Consider the following 9,389-nt stretch of genomic DNA (forward strand, 5'->3'; position numbering starts at 1 on the left):
GGAGAAGATATTTGCAAATGACATATCAGATAAAGGGCTAGTATCCAAAATCTATAAAGAACTCATCAAACTCAACACCCAAAGAACAAAGAATCCAATCAAGAAATGGGCAGAAGACATGAACAGACATTTTTCCAAAGAAGACATCCAAATGGCCAAGAGACACATGAAAAAGTGCTCAATATCGCTCGGCATCAGGGAAATCCAAATCAAAACCTCAGTGAGATACCACTTCACACCAGTCAGAATGGCTAAAATTAACAAGTCAGGAAACGACAGATGTTGGCTGGGATGCAGAGAAAGGGCAACCCTCCTACACTGTTGTTGGGAATGCAAGCTGGTGCACCCACTCTGGAAAACTGTATGGAGGTTCCTCAAAAAGTTGAAAATAGAGCTACCATATGATCCAGCAATTGCACTACTGGGTATTTACCCCAAAGATAGAAAAGTAGGGATCCGAAGGGGTACGTGCACCCCAATGTTTATAGCAGCAATGTCTACAATAGCCAAACTGTGGAAAGAGCCAAGATGTCCATTGACAGATGAATGGATAAAGGAGAAGTGGTATATATATACAATGGAATATTATGCAGCCATCAAAAGGAATGAGATCTTGCCATTTGCAATGACATGGATGGAACTGGAGGGTATTATGTTGAGTGAAATAAGTCAAACAGAGGAAGACAGGTATCATATGATCTCACTGATATGAGGAATTCTTTTTTTTTTTGATATGAGGAATTCTTAATCGCAGGAAACAAACTGAGTGTTGTTGGAGTGGGGGGTGGGGTGGGAGGGATGGGGTGACTGGGTGATAGACACGGGGGAGGGTATGTGCTCTGGTAAGCGCTGTGAATTGTGCAAGACTGTCGAATCTCAGATCTGTACCTCTGGAACAAATAATGCAATATATGTTAAAAAAAAAAAGGAAGAAGAAGAAGGTAGCGGGAGGGGACGAATGAAGCGGGGGACATTGGAGGGGTAGACGAACCATGAGAGACGATGGACTCTGAAAAACTAACAGGGTTCTAGAGGGGAGGGGGGTGGAAGGATGGGTTAGCCTGGTGGTGGGTATTGAGGAGGGCACATTCTGCATGGAGCACTGGGTGTTATGCACAAACAATGAATCATGGAACACTTCATCTAAAACTAATGATGTAATGTATGGGGATTAACATAAGAATAAAAATATAAAAACAAAACAAAACAAAACAAAATACTGAGAAAGACAAAGTTCCCAAATAAACTGATTGTTATTAATTGTGAGATACATTAGTATTTATTTAATAGAATATAACAATTAAAAATGTGAATCTTAGAACATGGTATTAAAAAACACAACATATAGAAAATTCTTTTTCTTCACAGACATTTTATAAGAACTCTCACCTCAAGCTTTGCACAGTGGCAGTATCATAGCCAATGAAGTTTATCTGAGGCACGATTATTGCTAATTGAAAGCTAAAAGAGCTCATCTCAATAGAAACACAAAACAGCCACAAATGCTACTAAAATATAATTTTAAATTTCCCTGTCTCCACCTTTAAAAAAAATAGAAAGAAATGATGAAATTAATTTTAACAATATATTTTATTTAGCCCAATGTATGCAAAATATTATCATCTCAAAATGAATTCTATGTAAAAAAAAATGAGATATTTTTAACTTTTGAAATGTGATGTGTAGTTTACATTACAATATATTTCACTTGGCACTACCCATATTTCAAGTGCTTTATAGCCACATGTGGCTAGTAGCTATCCTATTGAACAGCACAAATATAGATTATTTCCATCATCACAGAATGTACCATGGGACAGTGCTGGCATGAAGAGGCAATGGAAATAAGATAGACATTAGTAATAAAATATGATAAATGGTTCACAAAACACAGGCAACAAACCTAGACTTGGCTGGTAGGGATTATTCCTAGAAGTGACATACTTGCATTCTCCACACATGGTAATATACACAGGAAACCACTGATTAATTTGGGGTTTTGATATTTATGTTCATTGATATAGAAATTTTTCCATGAAATGATTATTAATAATGACAACTTATATTTAGGAATCTAATTTCCTAAGCAAGTAATATATGAACAAAACTTATGTCAATCCTTCAAAGATGGTTTCATTCAAAATGTGTAAAGAAAGTTGGTTCTGATGTGATGGTTTATCCTTAGTATCAGTTTGATACATTGTGTCAAAATTAGTATAGTATTTGGGACATTTCTGGCAGTAAATGTTTGTGAATATAGGTGTGCATGTGTGTGTGTTTAAGCTCTAACAAATAGATTACAGAAACCAGTCATAGAAGTAAAAATAAAGTGAGGGCTTGCAAATAACCTGATTATTGTGATTCTTATAGAACACAAAACCAAACAACACTGGCTAAACTGGTTTCTACAGTGTCTTTATTTATTTATTTTTAAATTCAATTAATTAACACAGTGTCTTTAAAATGTGCTTGTCTAAATGGCTTAGATAATTGCTAAATTATTTTTTTCCTGTTCTTTATTAAAGCAATGTGCAATGGAGGCTCCCATATTTCCCTTATATTCCTTCTCTAAGAGAATGATTATTATAACACAAAACAACGAAAAATTTACTGGAATTTTTATCTTCTCATCCAAATTATGCCTCTCTCTAAATTTCAGAAACAGGCTAAATGTATGTCCATTATCCTTACTCACAGTATCTTGAAACTATAGGAGCAAAATTGCTAAATAACTGTCAAATAGTACTTCTTTCTAGTGGAATGTTCTCCCCCCCATCCCATTGCTCTAGACAGGGAGATGGAAAAAAATATGAATAGAAAAGAAAGGAATGAGTGAAGAAGATAAGAAGAGAAAAGTGTGTGTGCATGTGCATGAGTGTGCACACACGTATGTGAAACAGATGGGTTGAGAGAGATCAGCATGTGTCTTGAATGGGGTGGCCCTGGGGATAAAAGTTTAAGTGAATCTTGGCTTCCTTGATACATTTCTTCAGTCCTCAGAGTCTCAGCAGTTCCAACTGGGTGGCTGGACTCTTATTATTAGGTTATTCCAGAAAAAGACATTGGAGGAAGAAGGGTTTCATGGCTTTAGACTGTGAGTAAAAAGGATGCTCCTGTCAGTTTTCTATCCAGCACTATTTCTAACTTACTTAACTTGTTACCATAGTCATTAATTTCTCATGTGTAACATGGCTATTTGCCTGGAGAAAAATACAAGGGTACTACATCATTGACTTTCTATCATCTATTATGGATGTAATATTTTCAAATAATTCCAGAAGGCTGGTTAAACATGACCTCCCTCAACTGAAGCAGCAGTGAGCATTTGCCATGACATTTCCCTTCTCATATGGAGTTTCCACAGCATCTCTTTAATAGATTTCATTCTTTTCCCTGTTCCTTTAATTAACTTTTCTCATAGTTTTACATAAAATTAATTGGCAGAGGTTGATGAAGGAAAAGATGAAAATACAGTATAAAGGAAATGAGATGTTGACGGTATTCTTAAACCCTTTTAAAACTTAATTAAAAACATGCAGGAAAATGCATAAAATCTAAATGTACAACTAAGAACTTTTTATATAATAAGCATTCCTATAACCATATTTAAGGTGAAGAAATAAAAATTGTTATATGTTGAATATCCCTATAACCACTCTCAAGGTCAAGAAATTAAATGTTATGAGTAGCCTGAAAATCCCATCTCAATCACAAACTGCTCCTTTTTTCTAAAGGCAACCAGTATCCTCAATTTAAAGGTAATCACTCCTTCACTTTCTTTGTAGTGTTACTACCTAAGATACATACCTGAATGAAATAGTTTGATTTTGTCTCTTTTTGAGCATTATGTGGATGGAATTGCACATTATGTATTAATTTAGGTCTGGCTTCCTTTGCTCAATATTATACTTAAGAGATTAATCCATATTACTGTGTATATCTGTAGTTCTAAAGTATTTTCAGGATATGAATATACTGCAATTCATATACCAGTTTTCCTTCTAATGGGCATTTGGGTAGTTTCCAGGTTAGGGCTTTTATGATCAATGCTGCTATGAATATTCTTGCACATGTCTCTGAGTTCACATATGAATACATTCTTGATGTATATATACCTAGGAGAAGAATTGCTGAGTTTTGCATGACTTTAAATTGCTAGATAATATCAAACTGCTTTCCAAAGCAGTTTTATAAATTTACATTCCCTCAAAGTAATGGTATGAGTTTCTCTATATTCACACTAACACCTGGAATTTAATTTTATCCATTCTTTTGGATACAATTCATTGGACCTTTAAGTTGCTTTTCTTGATGACTAAAGAAATTGAACTGCTTTTCAATTGTTGATTACACATTCAAATTTCTTCTTTATTCAAATCTCTTGCATTTGGGGAGGGTTTCCTTATATTTTTCTTATTGATTTGTAGTTCTTTTTTTTTTTTTTTTGGTTATAAGTCTTTATAATATATTTCAAATATATTTTCTGACTTTAACTCACTTTTTATGATCAAATTTTATGACTAAGTATTAATTTTGATGAATTTTATGATTAGTGACTTTTTTGTTTAAAATATTGATATACCTTGAAGTCATGAATATATTAATCCATATTAACTTTTAGATCCTTTAGTGTTTTGATTTTTGTATTTTGTTCTATGTCCATGCGGAAATTATTTTTAAGTCATGTGAGTTGGGGTTCAATTTTCCTTTTTTCAGATAAGGACACCCAATTGTTTCACTACTTTTACTAAAAAGACTATAATTTTCCCCTTCTCAGCAATGTTCCCATTGTGTAAAATTAGATGTCCATAGAGTCTCTTTTAGGTATCTGAATTTTATTCCATTGGCTTAACTGTCTGTCTTTGTAACCACAACCAACCACACTCTGCTAAATACTGTAACTTTACATGAAGGAATTGTATCTGTAGAATAAGTCTTGCCACATTGTTCTTCCTCAAGGGGAATCTTTTTGTGCTCAATTTTTATAAATAATCTTGATAAGATTTAAAAAATCTATTATAATTTGAACTATATATTAATTTCAGTGAAGTTGACATCTTTTAAAAATGAGACTTCCAAACCTGACCATAACATTGCCCCTCATTAATTTACTTTTAAATTTCTCTAAATAGTATTTCATAGTTTGTCCAAATAGATGGTATGTTACTTTCATTTGATTTATTCCTAGATATTTTATACTTGAAATTTTATTTTATATTATTTATTTATTTATTTATTTATTTATTTATTTATTTATTTTTAAAGATTTTATTATTTGAAAGAGAGAGAGAACAAACAGGGGAAGCAGCAGAGGGAGAGGGAGAAGCAGGCTCCCTGCTGAGCAAGGAGCCGGATGCAGGGCTAGATCCCAGGACCCTGGGATCATGACCTAAGACAAAGGCAGACACTTAACTGACTGAGCCACCCAGGTGCCCCTATTTTTGAAATTTTAACTAATATTTTTAATATTTAATTTTCAACTTTTTCTTCTTGCAATAGACTAATACAATGCATATTTGTTTATTTTTATCCACTATCTTATAAAGTCATATTAATTTGAAACTTATTCTATGTATTCTTTCGAATTTTGTACAAAGTCAATCATGTTATTTAGCAAAGTGAAATTTTATTTCTTCCTTTTCAATATCTGTAGCTTTCTCCCCTGACTTACTTCACTATCTAGAACCTTCAGCATTATATAAAAAATATAAAACTAAAAAACTTGAATTGTCAGTTTACACTTGCTTCAATTTGCATGTTTTTGCATTTTTCTAATTCATTTGAAATTCCAAGTGAAAAAACAAAGGGGAATATGTGACTGATCCCAGACTGAGGATTTGTGGAAAGGGGCTGATGAATTAGGACTCTGTGGAAGGAGTACTTTGGATGGTTTGCATGGACTGCTGGCTCCATGGGAAAGCAAGTGTTCTCATTCTGAAGAACATAGGCTGACTAAAAGAAGGAAAGATATAGAGCAGGTTTTGATGGTGATGAATGTTAGTTCTAGATTGAGAAATTTTGAAAGAGATGAGTTATGTATGGAAAGACTGCTTTAAGAAGAGCACTTCTGAAAAATTTATGGTTAAGATAAAATCTTTTGAATTCAAATATCGAGATAGGGAAACTGAAGAGACTCCATTTTTAGGAAGACTCTATCTCAGCTGTTTTTCTGCTGGGCCCCATTTGCTCATGTTCTGTATTTCACCTTGCATCTGAATAAACCAAAGAAGCTATATTCCACTCAAAGGCGGAAGCAAGAGAATTAATCATTCTCTGAATTTTGTCCTAGGTCCCAAACACCTGATGACATCTAAGAAGAATTGGATCCCCAACATGTTCTAAGACATTAAAACCTTGGCTGATGCTGGCATTGATACACTCCACCTTTGATGATTTATGAATTAACACCTATTGTTCACCTGTCATGCACCTTGAATCAGACCCTACCCTGGATTCCTGAAGGAACATATACCCTGGACCCCTTTCCAATATAAACCCCTAAACCCAGTGACAGAGATTCACTTTCCTTTCCTTTCCTAGTCACCCTGATACTCCATCTACCATACTCATCACTTATGCTATTCAATAAACTCTGTTTTCATTTCCTCCGGGTTCATGTTTGATTTTTATGCTTCTTGAAGCCAAGGGCCCTCTTTCTGGTCCTGCAGGATCCCTTCTGGGTCCTCAGACCTGGCCTGCTTATGTCAGTATGAGTCAAATTCTAGTTCCCTCTGCATGATGAGATAATTTAGACAATAATGATTTTATAATTAACCCTATTATATAAAGAATAATTTTGCTTCTGGTGAAGAGTAGCATTCTGTAGATCAATGTTCCCACTACAAACAACTAGAAAGCCAAATAATATTTAAAACAAAACAAAACAAAATTATTTAAAGATGATAAAGAAATAGTATCAGAAACAGGATTTGAGGGACCAAGATTCCAGAGTAAATCATTCTTGGAAAAATGAACCAGCATTTAGCTACATTTTTTTCCCCCTCAGGATTTTTGCTAATGCTAGTTACAATGTAATGGACTCAGATTCCAGGTAAATAGTATAGATGGAAGTTCACTGAAGTAGGTAAGAGGCAGAAAAATTAAAGCCTAAAGAGACAAAAAGAGATAGGAGCAGAATACAGAGTTGACATCGTTCTGGTTGCTATTACTGCAAAAAAACAAACAAACAAACAAAAAAAACTTAGCATCTTCAAGCCATTTATTTTGAAACCATTTTGTTTTGCATATGAGTTTACATATTGGGGTTCAAGAAAGCTTCAGTTGGGCAGCACCTGCTTGGAGTAACTAATGTGTTTGTGGTCAGTTTTCAGCTAAGCTACAGTCATCTGGTATTAGACTAGGCATCTAATATGTCTTAATCTCATGGCTGTATGCTCTCTATCACCTGGGAGTGCAGCTGAATTGGTGGTGGTCAAAGAACCTGTATAAGTCCTTCTCTAGTGTTGCAGTCTTGGGGTAGTCATATTTCTTTCCAGGAGAACCAAATGAAATTACAAGTTGTTGTATAACCTACTGCCTTATTTCTGCCACACACTGTTGAAGCTGTCACAGAGCACCCAGATTCAAGAAGACAGGACAAATACCTCACCTCTCAATAGAATGAGTATCAAACCATTTGCAGAGATATTATAAACCATCACAAATACTCTACTTAATTTTTCTTTAAGATATTTGCTGAATTATAAAGTTATGCCAGGTAAGAGGCTAACAAAATATGCCTTTGTAAAGAATGAGATTGGCTATCTCCAGTGAGATCCAATGAATAATCCAAGATCTTATTTGGAATTCCTGGAGGACTAAAACTAGGTGCAGCAGGCAAAAAATAAAAAAAATAAAAAAATAAAAATAAAAAACAGAGTTTCATCAAAACAGCAATTAAATAGCACATCAAAAGAATCATACACCATGACCAAGTGAGATTTATCTCTGCTATGGAAGGATAGTTCAACATATGCAAATCAACACCACATGAACAGAATGAAGGATACAAATCATATGAGCATCTCAGTAGATGCAGAAAAATATTTGACAAAATTCAACACTATTTCACAATAAAAACTTTCAAAAAATTAAGTATAGAAGTACTATACCTCAACGTAATTAAAGTCATATATGAGAATCCCACAGCTAACATCATACTCAACAATGAAAAGCTGAAAGTTTTTCCTCTAAGATCAGCAAAAGAGAAAGGTGTTCAGTCTTGCCACTGCTATTCAATATAGTACTAGAAGTCCTCACCAGAGTAATTAGGCAAGAAAAAGAAATAAAAAAGCATCCACTTTGGAAAGGAGGAAGTAAAATTATCTTTGTTCGCAATTTACATGATCCTATATACAGAAAACTCTAAAAATGGCACTAAAATGGTTAGAACTAATAAGTAAATTCAGTGATATTGCAGGATTTAAAAAATCAATGTAGGAAAATCAATTGCATTTCTATACACCAACAACAAATTATGAAGGAAGGAAGGAAGGAAGGAAAGAAGGAAGGAAGGAAGGAAGGGATGGGATGAAGGAAGGAAGGAATGAAGGGAGGGAGGAAGGAAAGAAAAAAGAGAAAGAAAGAAAGAAGAAAGAAAGAAAGAAAGAAAGAAAGAAAGAAAGAAAGAAAGAAAGAAAGAAAGGAAGGAAGAAAGAAAGAAAGAAAAAAGAAAGAAAGAAAGAAAGAAAGAAAGAAAGAAAGAAAGAGGCAATCCTATTTATAATAGTAACTAAAAAATTCCTTAGGAATATTTTAGTCAAGGAAGTGAAAGATCTGTTCACTGAACTATAAGACACTGATGAAAGAAATTGAAGAAAATACAAATAAATGGGAAGATATTCCATGTTTATGGGTTGGAATAATTAATATAGTTAAAATGCCCATAATACCCCAAATCATCTACATATTTGATGCTATTTCTATCAAAATTCAAATGACTTTTTTTTTACAGATATAGAAAAAAAAATCCACACATGATAATAGTCAAAACAATCCTGAACAATAAGAACAAAGCTGGAGCCATCACACTTCTTGGCTTCAAAATATATTTAGAAATCTACAGTAATCAAAACAGTGTGGTACTTGCATAAAAACAGACATTTAGATCAATGAAACATAATAGAGAGCCCAGATATAAATCTACTTATGGTCAACACATTATGGTCAATATAAAGGAATATTATTCAGTCATGAGAAAAAAGGAAATCCTGCCATTTGGAACAGCATGGCTAATCCTTGAAAATATTATGCCTAGTGTAATAAGCCAGACACAGAAAGACAAATACTACATCTCATTTATATGGGGAATTTTAAAACGTCAAACTCTTAGAACTAGAGAATGGTGTTTTCCAGGGGCTGGAGGGTGAGGGGAATGGGGAAATATTGGT

General features: G+C 33.9%; 1 non-coding gene across 1 annotated transcript; it reads left to right on the plus strand.

Moving 5' to 3' along the window:
* The first annotated feature begins 1,393 nt into the window (after positions 1–1,393).
* LOC123847161 (U4 spliceosomal RNA) lies at positions 1,394–1,529 on the plus strand. The gene has a single exon (XR_006791423.1). It is a non-coding gene; the product is annotated as a U4 spliceosomal RNA (small nuclear RNA).
* The last annotated feature ends 7,860 nt before the right edge of the window (positions 1,530–9,389 follow it).

Source organism: Mirounga angustirostris, unplaced genomic scaffold (assembly GCF_029215605.1).
Source record: "Mirounga angustirostris isolate CCGP_5_RB_7025 unplaced genomic scaffold, mMirAng1.0.hap1 SCAF_6, whole genome shotgun sequence".
Taxonomy (NCBI): Eukaryota; Metazoa; Chordata; class Mammalia; order Carnivora; family Phocidae; genus Mirounga; species Mirounga angustirostris.